The sequence below is a fragment of the Miniopterus schreibersii genome, assembly GCF_964146895.1.
Source record: "Miniopterus schreibersii genome assembly, chromosome: 5".
NCBI classification, from domain to species: Eukaryota; Metazoa; Chordata; class Mammalia; order Chiroptera; family Miniopteridae; genus Miniopterus; species Miniopterus schreibersii.
Window position 1 is genome coordinate 27,737,370 of NC_138106.1, and position 26,195 is coordinate 27,763,564.

The 26,195-nt window shown below is 42.6% G+C and overlaps 1 protein-coding gene across 1 annotated transcript in view; it reads right to left on the reverse strand.

The window, feature by feature from the left end:
* Positions 1–22,154, reverse strand: part of PLD1 (phospholipase D1) — a 149,674-nt gene extending 127,520 nt beyond the window's left edge. The window contains exon 1 of the mRNA XM_081138573.1: positions 22,101–22,154. The gene's annotated coding sequence lies outside the window, so the exon portion shown is untranslated. The remainder of the gene's footprint in view (positions 1–22,100) is intronic.
* Positions 22,155–26,195: the final 4,041 nt, after the last annotated feature.

Sequence of the window (26,195 nt, forward strand, 5' to 3'; positions counted from 1 at the left end):
CATCCCTACACTCTCCACAGTGATTTATTGACCCGTTCAGTGAGATTAAATGCCGTAAGTGTAAAATCAAGTGTATAAAAGCACCAAGACAGCACTCCCCTCATAGATAGTGTTCAACAACTGCCAGCTCCCTTTCCTTTACATGCAGCGGACGCTCAAGAAATGGATCTGGAATTGAACTTCCAAGGTGAAAATTGTGCTTTAGGGTAAGACTACCAGGCTCCCTCTATTCTGCTCTGTACTCTCCAAGGAGCCTTGTGAACTTCCTGTGGTTTCATGGAAGATTTACCCATTAGAAGAATATATGACCTACCAATAAAACTATCCCAGACTACTGTGAAATAATAATTTCTCAGAATAAATAAAATAGTATCCTGGTCTTCATCAGTCCCCAGGAAGTATGATTTCTAGCAAATGTGTAGGATTCATTTGCCCCTGGCTGAATTAATGCAAATGAAGTTCTGAAGCTATAAGAAAAGATTCAGGAAGCTAGAAGCTAGGAGCAGCCACTCCTGACCCCACCTGGATGTGGCTGGTCAGAACAATGCTCCAGTGCAGGGTCCTGTCTCCCAAAGTCCACTCTCCCTACCGTTGGGGTTAACAAAGTAACTGAGTTACCAAAGCAGTTCCATGGGCCTCCAATTCTCAAGGAATTAGACAAGAATTTTAGAACACTAAAAATATTTTTAACATAATTGAATATTATTTGAGAATTCAAAGGCATGTGAGACTCTTCCATGCCTGAAAAAGCAACATTATAATAATAAATTTGCACTAGATGACACCATAAAAATTGTAATCTGAGTGTCCATGTTGTTTGAGCTTTTATGTTGTCTGATTACATACCAAAAATGCAAATGAACAAGTCTATTATATATATTATATATGTAAGATATATAACACAATATCTCAACCTAACAAAATTTCAACCAGAATAGGTGGCATTGGAATTTCCCTACCAATTCTCGTCTCTCATGCAAACGTTCCAGTCAAGCAAATATATCTTATAGTACATGCAATGCTTTGTAGTTGTCTCATGCTAACAGGTCTTCATTAATGGGCCATCATTGCTTTAAACCTTCCAGTTTTGTCCCCCATTGTTAGTTAGTTCCTTGTACACTCACTCAATTCTCCTATCTATCCATTCATTAAACAAATATTTATTGAGTGCATGTCTCCGGCAGAGAGCTAGGCACCCAGCATACAAATGAGGATGAGAAAACGTGGTCCTTGCTCTGGGGAAGTTTACAGTTGAATTCTCTTGCCAATGTCTTTTCATTCTGCTTTCCCATCGCCATCCTCCCTCTGAAATACCCAAGGCCACGTTCCTGTGCAGAAGTGACCACCAATAAACAGGAACCTGTCTGGGGTTTTACTGACTGTACAGTAAATCAGGCTGTCTGGTGAATTTCCTTCCTTAGGATATGGTCATCCGGGTTCAATGCAGACCTACTTTCGGATTAATTATACTGAAATGGTCTATCTGCACGATTTTTCCCCTTTTTTTCTTGAGATCAAATTACTCTCCCTTGGTAATTCCTTCCTTTTTTTTTTTTTTTTTCATTAAATAAATACCTGGGTGCCCCCAAGTGGCTGGTGTCTCTCTCACACTGTAAAAGCTGGCTGTGCAAGAAAAACCATAATATTAACCTAAGAGAAAATGTTATGGGTTTATGTATCAGTAAAGGTATCTAAAGTATATTTGCACATATTATAACTCACTTAGATATCAAAATGCCCAGAAAATAAAATTGGAGACATAGTTTTCCTTTTAAATACTCATGGTGTGGTGTTTGTGTTCATGGCATGGCATGTGGCGGGGGATGGTAGGAGGGGGTATAAACAAGACAGGCTGGTGATGTAAGTTAACACCAGAGCCTCCTATGAAGCAGCACGTACGTTGTGCCTGCATTCTCATGTAGGAAAAGAGAGTCTCTTTTCCCTGATAAAATAATAAAATTCAGTTAACATGAGAATGAACTTGTTTTTTTTAAAATGAAAGGGAATATTTTTTTAAAGCATTGTCAGCCTCAAGAACAAAATGAACCTTTGTGTTTGTGAGTGCATCTGCATTTTCTCACTGTAAGGACTGAAAGGAGGCTGTGTGGGCCTGTAAAATTATAAGTTGGGTGATACAGAGAGAGAAAAGGGATTACCAGTTTACCAACTGTTGAGAAAATCAGGCCAGGTTCACAAGCTAACAAAACCAAAGAGGTGGTAGGGATGGATATTTCTGAATGCATAGAATTCCTGGATTGCTCCTACAACGAAATTCATTTTGTACATTAGCAAGCCAAACAGCCTGCCCCTGGTTTTCTAACAATCTGTCTCTCATTACCTTCCCAGATAAAAACCAAAACCAACAGACAAAGACAATACAGCAACAAATAAAACAAAATACACTTTTATTACACATTTTGTTTTAAAAACCTTCTATGTCTCCTGAGGGGAGGGGAGAGAGGTAGAGAGAATGTGTGTGTGTATACTGGGGAAGCTGGAAAAAGTTGAAAAATCATGTGACAGCCACATTGAGAAGGCTCTTGCTATGATCTGAATGTTTGTGTTTCTCAAAAATTCATACGATGAAATCCTAACCTCCAAAAGTTTTGTCCTAGGGGATGGGGTTTTGGGGAGGAGTTTAAGTCATGAGTGTGGAACCCTCATAAATGACATTAGCGATTTATAAAAGAGGCTCCAGAGAGCTCCTAGCCCCTTTTATCAATGTGAGGACATAGTGAGAAGGAGCTGGTTATGAACCAGGGAGAAGATCCTCACCAGAGGCGGCTATGCTGGTGCCTTAATCTTGGCCTTTCCAGCCTCCAGAAGTGGATCAATAAATTTCTGTTGTTTAGTTGGCAGTATCTTGTTATCGCAGCCTGAACAAACTGAGACAGAGCTTGAATGCCATGCTAAGGAGTTTTAGATCCAGTCTTTGGTGATGAGAAGCATAGAAAGATTTAAGCTATAGAATAACATAACCTGATCTGAATTTTAGAAAAGTCACTCTGAAAGCTGGAGGCAGAGAATCAGCAATATTCCAGTATCCCACGAGCGAAGAGCCTACTTGGGCAGTGGGCACAGTGGAAATGGAAAAACAGCACTGAGGAAGAATTTAGTCCAGCTGAGTTAGGGGACAGGAAGGTAGAGGGTCAAAGGAAGCCACATTCTTATTTAAACAAGGAAGTTGGGCAATGAGAAACCAGCCTCACCCACAAATTGTCATCCACAAATAAATATATACCAAATGATCTAGAGTATGTATTAAGGAAATTAAGTCTTGCTTTTATAAGGAACCATATAAACAGAATTCTATAATTCGCTCCTTTTTTAGACTTGCATTCATGCACACAATAAGTCTTTATCAGCACGGACTATGGTGCTGGACATGGTACTAGATACAGTACTGGGGAGAGCACAGCAAACAAGACAGAATGTCTGCTCTTATGGGGGTGGTGGCTGAGGGGTGGGAGAGTGCTTTGGTAACAAATAACTATATAGCCCGGCCGGGTGTGGCTCAGCGGTTAAGCATCAACCTAGGATCCAGGCGATCGGGGTTCGATTCCCTGTCAGGGCACATGCCTGGGTTGCAGGCTGCAGCTGATCAATGACTCTCTCATCATTGATGTTTCTATCTCTCTCTCTCCCTCTCCTTTCCTCTCTCTGTAATCAATAAAGATCTATTTAAAAAATAAATAAATAAATAACTATATAACACGTGGGAGTTCAGAAGCAACAGAAGGCAGAGCAAAGTGATGGAGCAGAACAGGGTTCTATTCTAGAGAGATGGTCAGGGAAGGCCTCTCTGATAGCTGATATTTAAGTAGGGATCTCAAGGAAGTGGGGATCTAAACCACGCTGCAGTGGGACCCCTTCAATTCATATCTCACTAACTGCAGCAGCGTTCACTGCACTCCTCAGAATCTGGTCCATACCTTAGAAGAGACCTGCTGTGAAACCAGCCTTAAAAGACCTCGGTCTCTCATGGAATATTCAGCTGTGTTCTCCAGACCTTCTTTACAGACGTGGTCACTTCCCTCCAGCAAATGCATGGTTATGAGATTCCTGCATACGGTGCATGCTGGCTCTGGGGGCTTCATGCCTCCTGAGCTTACAGTCAAGACGGCATCGTGAAGGCCAACAGAATGACTGTACCATTCTCTCTGCCAACCTGACCACAAGGTTGCTGAGAGAGTCTCATTTGACTTGGGACTGCCAGTGTCTAGTATCAAAAATTAAGTCTTAGCTATCTATCATAAACAGAGAGGGGAAACAAAGCAGAAAAAATAGTTAACATGCACAAATAATACCAGGCCCTCATTTCAGCTACCACTCATAGCATTAGGGCACCATCTGCCAGAATATCAGAAATGATGGCCATCATATACTATTACTTAGTTGTCACCTACAGAAATAGAAAAAATTTCTTCATTTCTGACTGCTTGCCTTATGGATTGCAAGCATTCTTAGCCAGCCCCACAACTGAGTTAGTTAAGCCAATTCCTTAACAGATTAACCCTTTAATCTATATAACCTACTAGTGCTGCCTCTGCGGTAAACCCTGGCTGATTCATGTTACAGTTATTACTGTTGAGAAGATACAGAGAAAGCCCTTGTGGCATGGAACATCCAGAAAGACACTAAAGAATCTCTCTTATATGAGCTCTCTTCCAGTCTCTTGAAATAATGACTAGGAAAATAGAAGATTGTGGATTAACCATTTTTAACAAAACTGAGATTTATAATAATATAGAGATACTGAGTGAATTAAAAATGCCTGCAGGAGGTATAGCTATATACCTAAGCTCTGCCAATGAGATGTAAGTAGAAGTATTAGAATTCTGAGACAGGTCCATTAAAGGGAGCTGGCATGCTCTTCTTCTGTCTTCATTCTCTGCCTGTAATTCAATATGATGTCTGGAGCTCCAGCAGCTGGACGAGGAGATGTCCTGGAGATGGCAGATGAGAGAGCTGGTGAGAGCCTGACGACTCTTGCAGCTACCCTGCCAGCCCACAACTGCCTCCTTCAGACTGCTCTTCTATGAGAAATAAAGTCATTGTCTGGGGGGCTCTGATTCTGGCAGCTAACACAATGCCTAGCTGATATAAGGACTGTTTTCTCTAGTTTTCCTATTCCCTTAGCAGTAGATTAACACATCTAAGTTGCCACATTATAAGAAATGGCTATATTTCATTTCACCCCTCTGTGCATGGAGACACATTAAATATTTAAGAGGGTTAGAGCAGACAGTCACAGTAAAAGCCCATCTTTACGTCTCCATGCTTCTATGCTTTGGCAAAAGACTCTTGAGAAAAGTTTTTAGTCTGTGATAAATGCCTTCACAAAGCCACTAACTTTAATTCCCATGGCATAGAATTTCACATGACAAGGCTGTGGTCACATCCAAATCCACTTATTCGACAGATTTGCGCTGTAGAAAATTCACTCCACTATCTCTTCAGATAGGCTCAGTCTTCTCATGTTGAAGTCATCTAATTCCTCCCAAACCGACAACCCTTGCGCATGTCTGGGGTATATTTTTTGGTGAATGCAAACCACATAGTCATTTCAAAGCCTGTAATTTGGTTCAGTAGTATTGGGCTTTCTGGGCATGTGTGAACATAACAACCAAGAGTGGCACACCCTTGTGCGGTACCCTTGCCAGCTTGAGCTCCATTATGTCACGACGAAAACTGCCCAACACACCAGGCAGCTGACAACTGTGAGAGTAAATTATATCAGGCCTGTGACCAAGGGGGAAAATAAAGTGATTAATATGGAAAACACATCAAGAAACATCAAACAGGAAGAAGTTGACATTTCCTATACCTTTAGCTTAAAGTAAATTTGTTTCACTCCTCATACTAACTATAAAAGGCTGGATCAAATGGTGCAGAAGTGTCAGGGGACTTTCTGACCCTCGGTCATTTATGATACTGCAGTATCTTTGACTCCTGCTTTTCGAGGGAGGAAGGAAGGTGAAGTTAACATAATCATAGCTCTGAGTACATAAACTTGGGAAACTATAAGTGTGAACACAATGAGCCAAACTGTTCCCAGTATGAGCTACAATGTTGTACCTCAGCTCTTTTGTTTGTGCCGTTTCCTTTCTTTCAGAGTTCCCTGGACATTCCTCTCTGTACCGTTCTTAGGATCCTAACCCCAGCACCATCCCTTAAACAATGGTGCTCCTTGGGGTTCTGAGCTCTACCTGTTGACACTCATTCTATGCCCTCATGGGGAGGGGATCTCATAGACATTCATGGTTTCACCAACTTTATGGCTCTCAACCCAACCATTCCTTTCCCTGTTTTGTCCTGAATGCCCAGAACCCACTGAACTGTCCCACAGACACCTATCTTGTCAAGTTCAAACTGAGCATGATTAAACTTCTCTGCCTCACAGTGTGAGCCCATCCACTTTCCCTTTCCCACAGCCCACCCACACATGCGCCACCCTCCATATTCCACACCTTAGTCACTGGCTCCACCATGCCCCCAGAGGTCACCCTTCTATCTACTCCATCCTATTTTTCTACTCAGAGTAACGGGGGTTGGATGAGCCCCAAATGAAATCCGTATACTCTGGAAGTGTGGATGGACCAGGGGCTCCTGGCCTTCAGGTATTCATCTAAACCAGCTGATGTGTAAGGGGAGAAGGGGGCCTCCAGACAAAGGGACCACTGTGATTTCCAGGGGCTAAGCCAGGGGAGAGAAAAAGGGGCTGTTGCCCTGCCCAGCTCTAGACCGGCTGAAGCTGCTGCAGTCCACAGCTGCAGGAAGAAATGTTGATGGCTGTCTTCCTCCTTGCCATTGTGAGTCACAGAAAAACAAACTCAGCAACTTCAGGCGTCTGGAGACAAATTTCTGTACGACATACAGTAGGTTCCAAGTTCCTTCTGGAGCTCCATCCCCCAGATTTGCAAAGTTGGAAGAGCATGGCCTGGCACATAACTCCCTTGGTGCAAATCCCATTCTCAGGAAGGCACTTGCAGTTATGGCAGGTGGGGCCTCACCTTCAAAACCCTTTGGCCGATGGTCATCAACAAGGAAGCCAAAGCCGAAGACAACAAAGGGGGCGGGGCTGTGCAAGCACAGGTAAGGTATCTCAGAGACTCCAAGAGTACCTACCTGGAGGAGACTTTTAGTAAAGGTCCTACCTACCCACGTTTGAACACAAACCAGTGAAATGTGCATTATCTCTATTAACCTGGCTCCGTTTCAACCCCCATACTGTGTGCTACACATCCTTTATATCAGTAAAATTTATAATAGACATATAAGAATATGGTGTCCTCAATGTCATCGGCAGTTTCTTAGAAACTGCAACTTTAGCAGAACAACGTATAATGAATCCAATTTTACCACAGGCTAATTGATATAAACAAGAGTTAAGTTCCTACGGCATATTTCTAGTCACAAAAATACCACCAAACTTCTAAATAAAGAGCCAAACACTCCTACAATTAAACACTGAAAAAAATGTGAGTTATACACACATTTAAGAAAGATTAATTCACACAAGTAAGAAGATCCTATTCCACCCGCTTATTCGACTTCAGGGTCAAGGGTGGCCCTGAACCTTTCCTGGCAGCTCAGGGCGCAAGGTGGGGCCCACCCTGGACAGGGCACCCTTCCATCAAAGGAGCACTTACACGCACCCACACGCACTCAGACGGGAGCAATGTAGACACGCCAGTTCACCCCACGTACACATCACTGGGATGTGGGAGAAAACCGGAGAACCTGGAGGAAACCCACGCAGACGTGGGGAGAACGTGAAAACTCCACACAGACAGCGGCCTGGCTGGGAATCAATTTATTTTTCTCATCAACATTATAACAAAACAACATTAAACGAAATGATGTTATTTGAAGACTTGCTGTATATCTATGTTTACACATTTATTTGTCTGGAGAGCTGGTTGCTAAACACTTAGCAGCACACCTTTGGATAAATCTGATTAGGCGGTTCTTTGTTAAAAGTCCCTGCACAGCTCTGGGTATCGGCGTCCTTTATGCACTGCGTCCAGCCTGTCAAGCTCCCTGTATGCCTGCCATTGCCGTGGTGGCCATTGCCGTGGTGGCCATTGCCGTGGTGGCCATTCCGCGACGAATGCCGCCGCCTCAGAGCAGCGCAACCCGCCGGGGCCTCTGGTCCAGGCACCTCTGACGCTGCCTCGTGGGGCGTCCCCGGGAACCCGCCCAGCAGGCGGACGTGCACAGTCTAAAAAGTGGGGCTGCCTTTATTTAATGGGAGAAAAACATGGATCTAAGCTTCTCCCCTTTATTCTCCAGGTAAACTGTGCCGAGATGCGCTTCCGAAGACTTCTCCTGAGAAGATCTTTCAAAACCCAGCCATCAGATGCCCATGGCAATGACCAACTCCCTAACGCCTCCTTCCCCGGGTGACTCTCCCGGGTCCTTCACTCCTGCTCCCCAGATGGCCTTCCCTGGCACAGGACCTTCCTACAGGATAGAGCCCAAGCTCCTTATCGGAGTGAGAGTGGCCGTCTGAAGCCGGCCTCCATCCCCTTTCATGCTTCACACTCCTTCCCGTCTCCAGTGCTTTGTTCATGCTGTTCCCTCGGCTTGGAATTCTCTCCAAAGGGGTGTGCACAGAGTTATAAAAATCTGTCCTTTATTACTGCCACAGCTTTACAATCGAGGGAACTGCGACCAGAGCAGAAAGGTCTGACCCCAGGTTTTTAATGGTTAATGTAAGACAGAGCTGAACACACTCTCCTAGTTTTTATGGGCTTCTGCTTCTCGTTCCTAACGTGTTTGTGAACATCTCTGTTCTAGTCCTGAAAGTCCACTGAACTAAATGTTTCCTCTTTCTATCTCCCAAGACACATGGATTTCCATTTCCCTTTAAGCTATTACTTTCTACTGCCTGAGCTATTTTGTCTCTCACTATGATTCAATCCAACTCCTCAAACACTTGCTGGCTACTTTATACGAGCACTTAGATGAGTGCAGTGAGGAAGACAGAAATGAGTAAGACATGTTCTTTACTCGAAAGAGGTTTATAATCCAGTGGGAAGCCGGGTTGTATACTAACTAATGACTAATGTCTTAAAACATGGAATGATTATTATGATGGAGAGTCAAAGAGGTTTAAAATATCTGCTACAGTTATTTAAAATATATAGAGAGAAAACATAACCAAAACATGCTCATATGCATAAAATGGAAGACCCAGTTGACGTACTAAGAAAACTAAAAGCAAAATGAAGACAAGCTTGAAAAGAAGGCTATATACAGATGTAAATATTTCAGAACTAATGATTAACCAATCAACACACACAGGAATGAATGCCTGGTGTGTGTGTGTGTGTATATGCCATTTACTTTTTGTACAAACATGTTCTATAACATTTGAGACTAGCAAATGCCCTTGAAACATTGACTGCAATCATACAAAAAAAGACCTTTAAGAGCATCTGGTCCAAGAGAACAAGGCTTCAAAGGTCCGTTTTCTTATCTGACCTACTTCCCCCCAGGGATCCTGCCACCACCATTCTTCCCCAACAACTCAGACTTGACTCCTCAGTCTCCCTTGACTGTTCCCTCTCTCACCCCCAGGAACCAATCAACTACCAAATCAGTGGCTTCTGTGCAGCTCCATCCCACCACTGAATGCTCCCCACCTTCAGGCTCTTCTTCAGGCCACCCCTGCCTGCAGATCGGGCTGCCCCACTAATTCCTAACTAGCTCTCCGGAAAGCACTCCTTCTCCTCCCCAGGCATCCATCACAATGCCAGAACTGCCCTTCTTAAGCATGGCTCTGATCATGCTGTTCCCTTGCTGCCAAAAACCCAAAACCAAGAACATGTTTAGTTTGACTTCCCAACTCTTTCATTCTCAATTCCATCTGTTTCTAGTTGTTCCTTCCTCCACCTTCCACCCCACCTGTGCTAGACCGGCTCCCATGTACATTCTGCAATCTCCCTCTAATCAGGAGAATGAGATGGTGTCATTCCCCCAAATGCCCTGCCTGTCGAGGTATTATCCACTTGTCAAGATCCTGCTTAACCTCTCCCTCTTTCATGATTAGAGCTTCTCAGATCTCCAGCTGTTCATTAATCTTTTGACCCATGTCTCCACACCCTGTTTCCCACTGAACATTACTTGTACTTATTTCACAGCATTTAATCTTTGAATTGTGGTTACTGATGTGTCAGCTAAACCATTAGATCAGTGGTTCTCAAATCATGGCCCCCAAACCAGCAACATTAGCATCCTCCGGGAACCTGTTAAATACGCAAATCTTCCACCCAGCCCAGCCCCTCCAGGGTGAGGCTAGCACTCTGGGCTCGGATGAGCCCTCCAGGACATTCTGGTGCAGAGTGGAATGTGAGAACCTCAGCACTACCCCTTAAATCCCCCGAGGACAGTTAATTTAAAAAGGGCTAAAGTTAATTCATCCCAGCTCTAGAGCAGGGCCTGAAACAGAACAGCACTAATGGAATTTCTGGAAATAAACTGCCCAGGGTCACACTAAGTTGGTGGCAGAAACAAAACCAAAACTCAGGGTCGCCTGAAGATCACACTAGAGGTCTTCCCAGCGTGTCCACAGTTTCTAAGAGTGAATTTAGACCATTTAAATTCATGCATAAGCAGCTATGTGGAATAGATAGTGCACTTAAATTACCTAACATGACAGACTATACAGCTAACAGATCAGGTCATTTTCAATCTGTCACTTCAAAAAGGACAAATTAATTTACTGGCCAAGAAGGTGCACTCAGAGAAGCCCCATCTGTACGAAAAGAGAGACCCTGCAGGGATTGGACAACTAGACACTGAACTCGCATTCTTCAAATGTCTTACTGGGCTCTATGAAAGTAAATTATACTCACAGGATGGTTTATACTCACAGGAACTTATGAGGTTGCCTTTTAAAAAACATTATACCGTACTGTAAATGTCTTTCTTTTGAATGCATGTTTTTAAAGCAGCTTTTAACCAGACATATGCAAATATCTTAATAATAATAAGAAAGCTGCAGGTACTGATGGAAATAAGTTTTAAAATGTATCACTCATTTATTTGGGGCCTTCTATTTAAAACTGACTAAAGTTGGTTAAATTTTTTGAGGGTTTATTCTTTTCCTCTTAATCTTCAGAATTTTTAGTCCAATTACTCCTTAAGTGCCTTTCTTCCTTGTAGGTGTAGTGATGGCTGTCACGTGAGATTAATTTTCTAACCCACTTTCCACTTTTTCATAGCCCATTCGTAAATGATAGACAAATGTAAGCATCACAATTGCTTAAAATGTGAAACCTAAGGAAACTTTGAAGGAAGGAAAAAGCACTCAGGCCACTAAATTCAGGTAACACTCACCAGACATAAGTAAATTGTCCTGTTGCTATGTAATCAGCAATTTTTACTGCATAGAAGTAATCAGATTAAGGGTCTATGGCAGGGATTGAGGGGAGGCAGAGTTTGCTACACAAAAATACGACTTTGGGATACTGACGACTTTAAAGTGGTTATTTTTAAGAAGCAAAAGACTCAGAAAGAAACTTTGACCTTCCCTAAAAGAGTTTAGATAGAGGACCTGCTCCAGGAAAGGGACTATCATCATAGATAACTATAGTTTAATATGAACTAGTGTGTGATAGGCAGGGAGGAACCTCAAGGCCCATTGGATTAAAGTCCTCTGATGTCCCATTGTTAAAGATGGCTCAACAAACATTTATTTACCAAACATTTGCTTTTCTATCTCCACATGAATGGCCCTCCTGCCCTTTGAAGTTCCAACCCAGAATCCCTCCCTTCTCCTTAGTTCAAGATGGCATGTAAGCTTTAACTGCCATCTGTCCTCGAGTCTCATGGACTTATGGAACCCCCATATGTACATATGTAATAAACTTTAAGACATTTTCTCCTGTTAATCTGTCTCATTTTAGTTTGATTATAAAATTATTTTTTTCTCCCCCACAGAATAAACAAATAAATTGAGAACAAAATCCTGGTTGGCATCATCAAACAATGTCCTAATTACACTCAATTAAGTAAAGTACTAATTCTTTATGCTTAATTTGTGCTTAATTACTATGTAATGCAATAATGACTTCTCAGCACGTCCAACATTAATACTGTTATCCTTTATTTAATTGCAACAGTAAACTCTTCAGGCCTGCCTAGCCAGATCTCAAGGCCCAGCTCTGGGCATATCACCCAGTTCTCCTGGGAGCTGACCCATAGGAAGTTTACTTGGCTGCTTACGGAGCCAGCCATGCAGGAATGGGCCTCACCCTCCTTTTAGGATTGAGTTCTCAATGGGGTATCAAAGCACTAGGGCTGCATGGGTCACCCACCACACACTAAGCAGGTAACCGACACCTGACTGATGAGCATCTTTCTGGCCCAGGTAATCTGGTCTCTGAGTACAATTGTCTGCCCACAATTTCAGCCAAAAAAAGAGGGGGGGAGAGGTGGACTTCCCTGCAACTAAAATCACTCTCTCAAGTATTTCTGTCTGTATGAAATGTCACAGAAACAAGAACACCTAAAAGCACTGGATTTTAGAACAGAATTAATTAGTGAAATACAAAGAAAATCTATAACATTAAGAGAAGTATATAAAGGGAATTAAATATTTTTATTATGTTTTCCCTGTATTTTAAGCCAGGTCAATAAGGATCTGCTATATGTTAGACTTGTAGATGCTTTAAATAAGTGAAATATAAGTTTACGTAGTTTATTTAATTATATTCTTTAGTAGAGAAAAAACTGCACAGGGAAGATTTGTTTTAGAAAACAGAAAGCATGAAAGACTGATGAGGGGGTTCCTATAACAAGTCTAGCATTCTCCCAGCGGTATGAATAAGAAGAGTACATTGAGCAGCACTTTCAAAGTTTCTATTTAAGTAAAAATCTGAAGAAAAAAAGAAAAGAAGGCCAAAAATTATGCCTAAACTCCTGCATGTCATTATACTTCCTAGGAGTTTGAGGAAGACAGATGACTATAAATCTCACTATAGGTGGTCTCAGCAATAATTGAAAGTATTTAGTGCAAACTCAGTTTACAATAAGAGCAAAATGCCCTTTGATCTCTATTACTCAAAAAAACAACTTAAATAGTTATATTTTTAACTTGACTCCTGCAAAAAAAAAAGAAAGAAAGAAAAGCATAATTAAATCCTGAGTGGTAACTTGCTTTTTATTGTCCCGAATAAAGACATAAATAGAATATTTAAAAAAAAAAAAAAAAAGAGGGAAGGATTTTAAAAAACTATGAACAATAGTTTTCTAACATTTTTAGACAGCAAAATGTTTGTGTTTGAATAAAATCTTTAAAAATCTAAGTATAATTTAAAAACATAGTATTGGATTATAACACAAAGTATGATAAATATCCATGAGTCCATTCTGATATGTAAATATTGAATAAGTAAATAATAGAAGATAAAAAGCCAAATCCCCCACGCAGAAGAATCCCAATAATTTATGTAACTACGCGTCCCTCTCTAGGAGGTAAAGCATAACTCCAATCTCAATAGCGTGGGCTGCCCACAGTGACTGCCTTCCAAAGAGTACAGTGCTGAGAGGGGGGAAAAGCGTAACTCCAGCCTGGCCGGGTGTGGCTCAGCAGCTGAACACTGACCTAGGATCCAGGAGATGGTGGTTCGAGTCCCGGTCAGGGCACATGCCCGGCTTGCGGGCTCAATCCCCAGTCGGGGGCGTGCGGGAGGCAGCTGATCAATGACTCTCTCATCATTGATGTTTCTATCTCTCTCTCCCCCTCTCCCTTCTTCTCTCTGAAATCAATAAAGATTTTTTTTAAAAAACAGCGTAACTCCACAATGAAGAAACCTTAAAAACACTACCCCAGCTAAGTGATCAAAGTCAACCTCAACAGTGATAAGTCATATTCGTAGTAGGTACCCTTGTTATGATGTGATGAGAATGGTATTTTACCTCTGTGGTCTTCCTCTCAAAAGCATAATCCCAGCCTAATCATGAGAAAAACATCACAAAAATTCTAATTGAGGAACATTCCACAAAATATTTAAACAGTGCCCCATTAAATAGTCAAGGTCATCTAAAACATGGAAAGTCCAAGAAACTACCATAGCAAGGAGGAGCCCAAGGAAACACAACTACTAAATGCAATGTGGTATCCTGGATGGAATACTGTAATACAAAAATGACATTCAGGAAATCTGAATAAAGTATGGACTTTGATTAATAATAATGCATCAGTGATTAATTAATTGTAATAATGTACCATACTAATGTAAGATGTTAATAATAGAGGAAACCATAGTTTACCCACAACTTTTCTATAAATCTAAAACAAAAAGCTTATTTTTTAAAAAGGAAATATACAAAATTATGGTTTTTTTAATGAGATGCTCCTGTTGAAAATAGAGTTTAGAGAAGCTTCAGAACTCTGCTCTCTACATCCCTGATCCCAGCTTCTGCTCCAATCCTAGCCTATCCCTTAAAGAGAGCAGTTTGAAAATCACTGTCAAGAAAAACTGGAGCATGTTATCATTACAAAATATAAGCCCACTGCAGGCTACCTGGCAGGACTCAAATGCATGATTCAGTCCTGCCTTTAACTGACTGTGTTAGACCATGAGCTCTATGCAGGCAAAACCACCTCTTAGATGCACTACCACTGTCTGAGCACTGTTGGCACCAAGAGACTCAGCTTGATAAATTCTCCAACACCAGCATGAGCAGAGACTGTTGCAAACACAGGGTGACAGCTTTCACTGCAACCCTATTGGCCTTCCTTGCAACAGATCTCAAAACTCACTTCACCATTAGTCAAGCCTATTCCATGTTTTCCAGTGAGGTCAGACAGGGTAAACATTTCCAACATGCATATCTGGCCTCCTGCTGTCGTACAGAGTGATACATACCCCCCACCCCACCCCCATCATCCCACCAAAAACCACCCCTGGATAGAACTCACAAAAGCAGTGAAACAGGCGTTTCCTAAAACCAATCAGGTTTATTTCACATTACTTTCATGTTTAATTGATACATCCTATCACAGATTATTCACCCACAAGACAAAGAGGTGCAGCTGAATCAAGTCCTTGTAAGCTCTCTGAAAATGAAAGGTGACAGATTCACATGAAAAGCTACAGATTTTACTTCCCATCGATTGAGAGTGGGCCTTGTTCCAAATGGCAGTAATATCTCAGCAATGAAATCACTGTCATGAGCATGGTGACATCTGTGAGGTATGGAAAGAATGATTAGAAAAACAGATGAATCACTTGGGAATCCAGGGTTCACACTAATATATACTTATATAGTAATTTGGAGAGGCATTCATTGAACAAGTGATCACCTACTACATTCCAGGTAAGTCCTGCTCTTGTGGAGCTGACGTTCCCATGTAGAAAACTCAATATTCAAGAAAACAAGACATAAAGAAAAATCTGTATAGTGATAAATGCTGTGATGAAAATAACCTACTGTGAAAGGCTAGGATGAATGAGGCTGTGTAGACTGAGTGGGGAGGCAGATTTGATGATCGAAGAGAGCCTAAATGTAGTGTTTGCCAATTCCCATGGTGTAAATATTCTCACCATGGCTGTTTTCAAGCTCCTAACATGATGTCACTTAACATGCAGTTTGAGAAAAGATGTACAGTAGCTGTAGTATTTTTACCATATAGAAACAACAGATGTAAATAACTTTAAGAGCATATATACCAGTAAATTTAGTAAAATAATTAGTAAGTGATGACTTGTGGTATTTATTACCTTTGTTTTCAACATAATTTAAGTTAAAATCTAAACTTCAGATCATTTAAATTTTATTAATGGTATGTTTAACAATCTGTTCACAAAATTCTTAAAAATGCAAAATTCAGCTCTCAGTATGAACCAGTTTTAGCACACCACTAGAAAAACATTTGAAAAATAGTCCACTGCCTTTCCTTTCCTTTCTTCAGGTCTTAGTTTTCTCTTCCCTACAATAAGGGTATGGTGAGGCCTTCACATCTGCTCCTAGGAGCCCCACAGTTCCAGCAGCTGAGGGGAAGCTGGTGTCATGAGGTGGGCAGGGGGTAGGATGTGAGGAAAGAGCTGACTCACTGTCCAAATCTAGAAATTATCAAGAAGGACAGATCTGCTTTTGGGTATTTTACATACTGGGATATCACAGATGAGCTCAATCAGAAAAGTGGTTCTTGGGGGTAGGGTAGAGAACAGTAATCACAATTTTTTTTAAGTATGAAAACTGCTGGTCTAGCCCAGCCGGGCATGGCTCAGTGGTTGAGCATCAACCTAGGATCTAGGAGATCAGGGTTCGATTCCTGGTCAGGGCACATGCCTGGGTTGTGGGCTCAATCCCCAGCAGGGGATGTGCAGGAGGCAGCCGATCAATGACTCTCATCATTGATGTTTCTACCTCTTTCTCCCTCTCCTTTCCTCTCTCTGAAATTAATAAAGACATATTTTTAAAAAAAAGAAAGAAGAAAACTGCTGGTCTAGATTATTGACTACTGATAACATCCAGGATCCATGCAGATATGAACTGCCCACACCCCTATCAAGCTGATGATGCCAGCAATGCCCTTCTCCCATTTAATGTAAAGCTAAACAATGTGATGGGAGGGGTGTTTTTCCAACATTACATACACTGGATTACTCTTACCTTAAGAATACACTCTATTTTTTTTCATTCTGAACACATTTTAAAAATATACCTCTATACAAACACCCGTCAGTAAAAAACAATAAATCATGCTTCTCCTACTGAAGCACTTCCCCTATTAAATGAATCATGTTTCTCCTGTTAGATGCTATGCCATGGTTAAATGTTAAGAAAAATCAAATTTTAAAAAAGAACAAAATAATAAATTAATACAGGAAAAAAATCAAAATTTCTAGCTAATGTCAAATCACACTCCGAAAGTATAGCAATGATCGAAGGTGTGTAGGTAGTTCATTTTCTCTGGCTGTAACCAGCTTTGTTGCCAGAAGTCTTTCTATTGCTTCTCATCACTGAGGTCTCGTGGACTCTCACTGTCACCCAAGAATTCCTCCTGAGCAAAATGCATGCCTCCTTCCTCTGTATTCCCATAGAGCTACATCTCCCTGTCTACTCTAGCACTAATTCCAATTTGCTCTATTCCAATTTGTTACTCCTGCTGGATTTGAGGTGGAGAGGGGAGGGTGATGTGTGAAAGAGGGGAACCTAACATTTGTTGTGTGTTTCCTGTGCTCCAAGCTTTATGCTAAATACATTACAGGCATTTTCTTGCAGTCCTCACAATGATCCTGTGAGAGAGGTACTATTTTTATCCCCATTTTACAGATGGGGAAACCAAGACACAGGATTTTTAAGTTAATTGTCACAGACTACATGGTGCTAGAGCCCTCAGTATATGGATCCAAGATTTCTGGCTCCTAGGCTGAGGCCCATAGTCATTATTCCTCCCAGTGAGGATCCGTGGGGCCCAGTGGTACCTTTCAAGCCTCACAGGCCTGCTTTGGTTAGCCACTGCCCCATTACCCACCCTGCATTTCCAGCCTGGACAGTGGCAGCTTTGGGTTGGGACTGGGGTGAGGTGAGAGTTAGGGTCAGAGTCTTGCTCCCTGTTCCTAGCTCTGAAATATTTACCATCTTACAATATCCTACCAGGTGGGTTTTTCCCTTGGGATAATAAGATTCTGGCTGGATTTCCCCCCTCTTCCCTTTTTTGTTTCTAAATCTTTTTGACATCACAATCATATTAGCACCAAAAATATATTTTATCCCCAAATCCTATACCCTTATCTTAGCTTATACATTTTTATTCCAAAGTAGGAACAAGGGTGAGTTGTTGTTGTTTTAATCTAAACTTCATCTTTAATTTATTTTCTCTTTCACTCTTAGGCCCTTTTATCAAATCTCCCACTTTGGGTTCTGCATATTCATACCACCACTCTGCTCCAAGCCCGGGGACTTCTATCCCAGTCCATTGCTACCTCCCCAATCACTTTATTTCAAAGGACCCGCTGATCAAACTCAGGTAGAGAACACCGCAGAGAAAGAACAATGAAACAGTACAGCTGCTGATCAAAATGCCACAGACTGTCAAGTCCACATCTACAAGTCCATTTGTCAGAATAAAGAGCACAGTAGAACAGATAAATAAGTAAAACATTAGCCATAAAAACATTCTTTTCTGGAAATGTCTATATATTTTGAATGAGATGAGTACAGCATCTTCCTTCATCCATCAGTGCACCCTTTCATTCTGCTCACATCTATTGGATACCACAATGGACACAGCCGGGCAGCCACAAAAATCACAAAAACACAGTCTGTGACCTCAAGGACCTTATCCTCTCACAGGGAAGATGGGTGATAAAAAAAATAACTGCAAACCCAGTGATTCTAATATCATGCTATATATTAAATCCATTGATATAAAAGTGATGTAAACAAAAAAAGACTAGATTGTTATGAAGATCCCAAGCAGGGTCTAAGGGTTCCCTGGTATCTCCTTGTGTCCAGGCTTTGTTGATTAGCAAAGGTTTTAAGCAACATTAAGATCACTTCTGGATAAGCCAAATGAAAGATTATTTTCAACCTCTTTGGTATGTCAAAGTGCACTGTTAGTAAGAAACACACCAAAACTTTAGTGCCAAAAGCTTTAGTGCCCCAACTTTTCCTTCTGTGCCCCCTCTTGGACTCCCCTCCTTTCCACTGTTTTCCCTTTCCTGTGTTTTTCCTTATTCTCGTTCACCCAAAGGTACTGTCTGTAAAAGCCTACTTCAAAAAGATCACTGTTGAATCCTGAACTTCGATTTTCCTGTTCTTAATATAAAGTTTGTCAGTTTATGCCCTTAGAAGTCTCTCTTTCTCTCAACAAAAGAACTGACTAAATGAAATTATTTTTATTTCCATGTTGCTCTTGGCTGATTTTCTTATGTGCGTCAGAGGCTTTTAAAAGGTTCCCAATTCTAGATCCAAAAAGCTCAAAAAATGATTGAAGACAGAATAAAACATTCCCCTCTTCAAGAGGGGAGCCCAGGGTCACAGGCCTCACCAGCTATTGGGGAAGGAATCCGGGATTGTGGAGCCCTAAACAGCAAGACTTCCCATGGTCTGCAATTCTCCACAAGCTTCTGCTCTGTCTGCCCCTGGCATAACCCAGGCCCTTTTCTAGAAAGTCAGCCCCAGGATGGTCATAATGATTGGCCAATACCATCCTGCTCCTAAATACATACCCTGGCCTCCTCAGACCCTCCCAGGATCCCTTCCCCAGCACACTCACAATCAAGAGTTAAGGTTTGGCCCAGCAGACGGTTGCCAGGACCCTGCCCTAGCACTCTCAGCCAGGGACATAACCACAGTCCACCTTAATTTCCTCTTCTGAAACATAAGGGAGTTGAACTGATTGTCTGTGTTACACTCTGACTGCAATTATGTCAAATTATTTATCCCTGGGGAAGAGGAAAAGATAGGAATATAGCAACCTGGAAAAAAAGTTTATTTGTTAGAAGGGTGGAATCTCAGGTTTTATTTTTCTGGGGAGAGAGAAGTCACAAAATTCTGGATTCAGGCTGCCTGGAATGGAACCCCAGCTCTGCCTTGTGCTAGTTGTATGAGCTCACTGTGCCTCAATTACTTCATCTATAAAATGGGGCTGAGCACATTTACCTCTCAAAACAACCCTGTGTTAAATGTGCTCATGTTGTAAAATGCTTGGAGTAATGCCTGGCACACAGTAAGCACCATATAAGTGTTGATTAAATAAGCTTTTTTTTTTTCCAATAGTGTTTACCAATTCCCATGGCTCTGCACTCAAGCTATTTGTTCCATAAGTTCAAAATTTAAGAAACATTCACAACAGAAGGGGGAAAAAAGAACTGTGACACTATGAAACATTTCTATGACATACACTGTTGTTTAATAAGCTAGCACTAAAACATCTGGGATCCAGACCCTACACTGCGCTGTGAATTTAGGGAAACTAAGGCATCGGAATGTGTTCCCACTGCAACATAAGATAACTATTTGTATGATTCCTTTTCTAATCAGAAATGTCACAGGCACTCATGGGAAATTTAGGTTAGGAGTTTCTCATTCCAACCCTGCGACAACATTAAGCCACACCCAGCAGGAAAATACATTGTATCTTGTGGTGCTAAGACTTAAAGGCTTGTAAACATAAAACCAGGCCTAGCACAGCTATTTCTTTAGTGCAAACAATGACCCAGACTAACTGGGAGTTTAAAGGGCCATATCTTAGTGCTGAGTCCCCTGCATGAATCTTTAGTAAACACCTAAATGGAGAGGAAATTGCTACACCCACTAACTAGTTGGATCAAAACTACTTTTGCTTACTAAATAGGTGCCACAACCTGAGCTCAAGCATAATTTAGGTACATAAAGGAGACAAAGTATTCCATTCTTCCATTAGACATTAAGGAGAGGAAACTATCAACAACTCCCTTACCTGTTTCTCCCTCTTGAGAGCTAAACCTCCCGACACCTTTATACACAAACTTAAATAGCTCATAAACTTATCCTAAAATAGTAATGTATTAGAACTTTCCTGATGGAGATGAGATTCACTAAACACAGGCTGGTGATGCCTTCTCACCTTCCTCTTTAAAGTGCATTTCTCTAAAGCTGTAAGAAATGCAAACCTTGCTTAGTGAGAAAACTAAAGCCTGCAGTGCAATCATTATCATTAAAATGTTATTAAAACCCAGCAAGAAATCTAATGAGAGAATGATCATGGCTGCACAGCCATGTGAAAGTACTTAATGCTGCTGAGCAGTATGCTTAAAAATGGTTAAGATGGCAAATTTTAGGTTATGTGTATTTTACCACAATGAAAATAACTTAAAAAAAACAAAACTGTTAAACTTAAATGGATTTATAACAAACAATGTTTTATTAAGAAACAATGTTTATTAAGAAACAATTCTTTATTAAGAAATAATCCATACAATTTTTGTATGGATTATGAATTATACTAGATCCTGAGAGAAGACAAGTTGGGAGCTCCAACAATTAGTTAAAAGGTCCCCAAACAACACTGAAAGACTTCATACAAATTCAGGCTAAAAACCTGTGTACAAATTCACTTGTATGTGACAAAACATTTACTACTTTAAGAGATCCTTATTCAGATAGGCAGTGTGTAAATAAGGTGTCTGTCAACAGTTCACACAGTCCACTCTTCATTCTTTGGGCTTTCACGGCACCACCCTCAACGAGCCCAATTAACAAAGCGCAGCGGTCTGTGGGGACCCAGGCTCCAGCGGCCCTCGCATGGCCCGCGGGGTTATCTAAACTGAAATGGGCAGGCTGGCAGATAAAGTTAACGGAACTCGGCGCTCTGGGGGCAGGCGCGGGGTGGGCACATGCAGAAACCCCGGCCCTTAGAATCCGCTGGCATTCAGTACTTCAGAGAGGAAGTAAAGAGGGCAATAATCCGAGATTAGGACACAGCAAACACAGGCGTGGCGGCCGCTCCGGGCTGCTTCCACAAGGCCAGCTCTGAGGGGCGTCACAGAGCCCTGTCCACACTCGGGGCACCGCGCTTCTCCATCGGAGACCGAGGTCCCAAATAACTTTGAGTTGGGGCGAGAGAAACGAGCCCCTTAACACAGGCCCAGCTCCAGCCCCCCTGCCCCTCGCCCCGCCTCGGCGTCACCACCTCCTGGCGCCACAGCGGGCAGCTGTGTGGCCACGCGCCCGGGGCCGGTATCTGGCAGGCTGGGCTCTGAGCCTCGGGGCGCAGCCCTTCCCGTCGCGCCCGCCACCCCTGTCACCACCCAGCGCGCGAACCCGGGCGCGCGAGACGACCCGCTGCACGGCGAAGGGGGGGACGGGGTGGAGGACAGCCCCAACCCCCGCCTGCAGCCGGCGCGGCTCCGCGCTCCGCAGCCCCCGCCCCAGCGAAAGTGCGCGCCCAAGCTGCCGGCGTCCGCCCCGCGGGAACGGGGCTGGAGGAGCGCGCGCGAGGCCCCCGAGGGCCGCCCGGGAGGCGGGTCCCGCGAGGCGCCGCGGCCGCTGCCAAGGTCCCGTCCAAGTTCAGGTCCCGGGGCGGGCGGGAGGAGGGACAGAGGGCGACGCCAGCGGAAAGCAGGCTCCCGCGGAGCCCCGCGCGCTCCTACCTGAAGGCCCGGGGGGCCGCGGGCACCTGCGCGGCGGCGCGGCTGCGGGGGGCTGGCGCGCAGCTGGCACAGCTGGAGGCGCGGGCGGAGGTTGGGGGGAGGGCCCGAGAGGGACCGCGCGGCGCGGCCGCCGGAACTCGCCGCCCGACTCGCGGGCAAGGGTGGGGCGAGGCGGGTCTCAGCCCCTGAGCTCGCCGTGCGCGCTGCCACCCCCGCGAGGCCCAAGGGCTCCTGCCGCTGGGCCTGCGCCCTGGTCCTGGGCCCGGGGCCTCTCTTCTCCCAGTGTTTCATTAAGTCCAGCACCAAGCTAGAGAATGGTCACCAGCATTAGTATCCTTGTTATCAGATACGGTTGAGCGGCCATGTGCCAAGGCGCTGTGTTAGGAGATTTCCCTGCATTATCAAATTCTCAGCTGCGGCAGCTGGTAGCCACGATTGGCCCATTTTACAAGCAGAGAAACAGCTGATCACAAAGGTGAACTAACTTGCCTGAGGTGACTCAGTTTTAAAGTAGGAGCTTTGCTGACGTCACCTATAAGCCTCCCAACTTCCTAGAGTAGGTATTATGGCTAATTTACAGATGATAAAACTGAGGCTCGTAAAAGTGAAGTGACCAGCCCAAGGTCACCCAATTTAGAATGCAGGAGACTGGAATCTGTGTCTCGATATCTTTGAAAGCTCAAGCTAGTTACAATTCAGAAATCTTAGCATAAAATGATCAGGAGTAAAACATGGAAAATTCCCATTGCACCCATGGAACTGTCCAAATACAGCAATTTTGATGTTTTTAGTCTACTTAAAGTCTTCAGAAAAGGAGAACCAGTTGTCATGTGGCTTGACTAGCAGTACTTCTGGAATATAGTTTTGAACAGAGGTCAGCTCCAGCCTCATTACACAATATTTCATTCTGCCAACACCAAAGGAAGCAATTGCGTTCACATACACCGAACGATGTTAATAACGATGGCCACTTTAAAGCACTTAGTGGGTACTGCACAGCCAAGACTGGCCAAGTTACATAATGTCTTACTGCACACATGGAACTGCACAAAATGAAAACTGTAATGCCCCAGTCCAAAGTGGGGGTGGAGGGGTGACCTTAGAGTCTGGAACTCTGTTTTCCTATAACCTATAGTTGCTTAGCATTCCTTGGGCTACATTTTCCTCTCTTGAGCACATCTTTTCCTAATGATAGAAGAGTCACACAGCCATCACTCTTTCCTTGTTGACAGACATGATTGATGTCTTTTAAATCCTATGATACTGACAGACTTTTGCAATTAAACACATGGCCCCTGAGCAGAGAGAGTATTGCCTAAGAGAAGTTTGGCAAGTGTAAGACAAGCATGTTACTGAGAGGCTGAACACCCTTTCTTCCCCTTCTTTTTCAAGCTTTATTAATCACAGATGATTTGGTATTATACACACAAGTAACTGCACTCTTACAAGCTTGTCTTCAGAATTACAGTGCTTTTGATTGAGAGGCAGCAACCTATAAAACTGCATCCCAAATTCCTAAGTGACATTAAAAAAAAATTGGCACTAACTTACAACAATAGTTCTTTCTCTTAGCTCTAATTAGAAATATAATTATTTAAGTGCCCTCATAATAACTGAATTTCTGCTTTCTTTGAGCTAGAGGAATAAAACTTTAAAAAGGTCACATGTTGCTTAGAGATAAGCTGAAGCCACGGGCTGCCACAGATAAGTTTTAGATATATTATTTCATTATTTCTGTTTCCCTGAGAGATTTGCTGATTGTTGGGAGTTGTAATTTTTCCAAATCTTGCATATCTTCAGAGATTTTGTCAACGTAAGAACATCCAAATCTGTAGAGAATTTTGATAAAAATTTATTGGAGCCAAATGGAGGATGTGCCTGGAACCAAGATCGCAACAGACTGAGAAAATGCTTCAGAGAATGGAAGTTTGTGGCTTCTCTTATGCACTTGGAATTAAGGAGAATTTAAGGAAGATTACATACATGAAGGTGGGAAAAGCAAATATAAGTGTTCACTCATTTATACCCGTGAAAGTCCACTATGTTGCAGGCATTCTTTTAGTAGCTGAAGATAGTGCAGGAACAAAACAGATGAATCCTGTACTTTTCTGTAGGAGGACAGATCTGAAATATGTCCGGAGATGATGGCACAATGAAGATATATGAGCCAGGGTACAGAAAAAGACCAGGACTTCTGGGGTGGGGTGGAGGGAGATTGGCAGAGATGGCTTCTCTGAAAAGGTGGTGTTGGAGCAGAAGAAAAGGAACAAGCCGTGCAAATAAATGTCTGGGGAAAGAGCATCCAGGCAGAGGGACTAGGACGTGTAAAGGCCATGAGATAGAAAAATGGTTGGTGTTTTCAAAGGAGAGTAAGGAGGCAAAGTGAGTAGACTGGGGTGAGCAAGGAGCAAAGTGATAGAAGATGGGTCAGAAGGGTGGCAAGGAACAAGTTCCTAAGAAGAAGGAGTTTGAATTTTTTTAAAAATATGTCTTTATAAAAATGGAGCTCCTTTTAACCCAGTGATCCCACTTCTAGGAATGTATCCTAAGAATCCTGAAACATTAATCAGAAAGAATATACCCACCCCTATGTTCATAGCAGCGCAGTTTACAATAGCTAAGATCTGGAAACAGCCCACGTGCCCATCAGTAGATGAGTGGATAAAAAAGCTGTGGGACATTTTCACCATGGAATACTATGCAGCTATAAAGAAGAAGAATCTCGTACCCTTTGGGACAGTGTGGATGGACCTGGAGAATATTATGCTAAGTGAAATAAGCCAGGCAGAGAAAGACAAACATCACGTGATCTCACTTATATGTGGAACCTAAAGAACTTAATAAACTGATAAACAGAATAGATTCAAAGACATGGAAGCATAGATGAGACTGACAAATGTCAGAGGGATGAAGGAGGGCGGGTGGGTGGAGGGGGAGAGAGTAACTAGAGAATTTATATGCATATATGCACAACCCAAGGACACAGACAATGGTGTGGAGAGGGACTGGGGAGGGGGATGAGACAGGGTGGAATGGGTCATTGGGGAGAAAAAGGGACACCTGTAATATTTTAAACAAAAATAAAATTTAAATAAAAGAAAAAATATGAATTTATTGATATGAGAGAGAAAGGAAGGGAGAGGGAGAGAGAGATAGAAGCATCAATGATGAGAGAGCTATTGATCGGCTGCCTCCTGCACGCCAACAAATGGGGATCGAACCCTCAACCCAAGCATGTGCCCTGACTGGGAATCGAACCTCGATCTCCTGTATCATAGATTGATGCTCAACCACTGAGCCACACCGAGCTTGAATTTAACATTAATTGGTATGAAAAGCTTTGGGCCACAGACTGACATAACCTGACTTTCGTTTTAGAAGAACCACTTTGACTGCTATATGGAGAATAAGCGGCCTGGGGTGAGGGTAGAAGCATGAAGACAAAGCCACAGTCCAAGCAAGAATGAACTTGAGCGATAGTCATGCAGGTGTTGGAAGTGGTTGGATTCTGCATCTCAGTATAAATAGAAAGAAACCAGTATTCAGGAAAACCAAGGAAATAACTAAATATTCGGATGAGCCTTATCTAGCAAGGGCGTTAGTTATCCCGACGATATGAAGTTCACAAAGAGGTGCATTAGTGAACACACGAGTGGGGTCAATCAGTTGCATTACTGTTGCACTTTTTTTTTACCTTCAGCTCAGCAAATGTTCTATTTGTTGATGAAATATAAGTTTGAGCTTTTGCAATTTTGCCCTGTAGAACTCTGTTCTACCACCTTTAGACCAGTTCCTATACCATAAATATTCTTATTTCATAATTAGAGACAAATTTCTTTCCCATCAAGTTTTAACTCAGCGTTTGCCTAAATAAACATACAACCGACATTGTAGTTCATAACTGTAGTGCTGGTTGAAATCATATATTACACCGTTAGTCTCAACATCATCTAGCTTCAGGCTCCATTACATTATCATTCTTTGCATTTTCCAAGTAAAATCTTTCTACAAACATTTGTTTGAACTTGCACTTTCCTATTTCAGTTTAGATTTAGAAAGTTGTGTTTGCTATACCAGCAAATGTTTATACTTAGA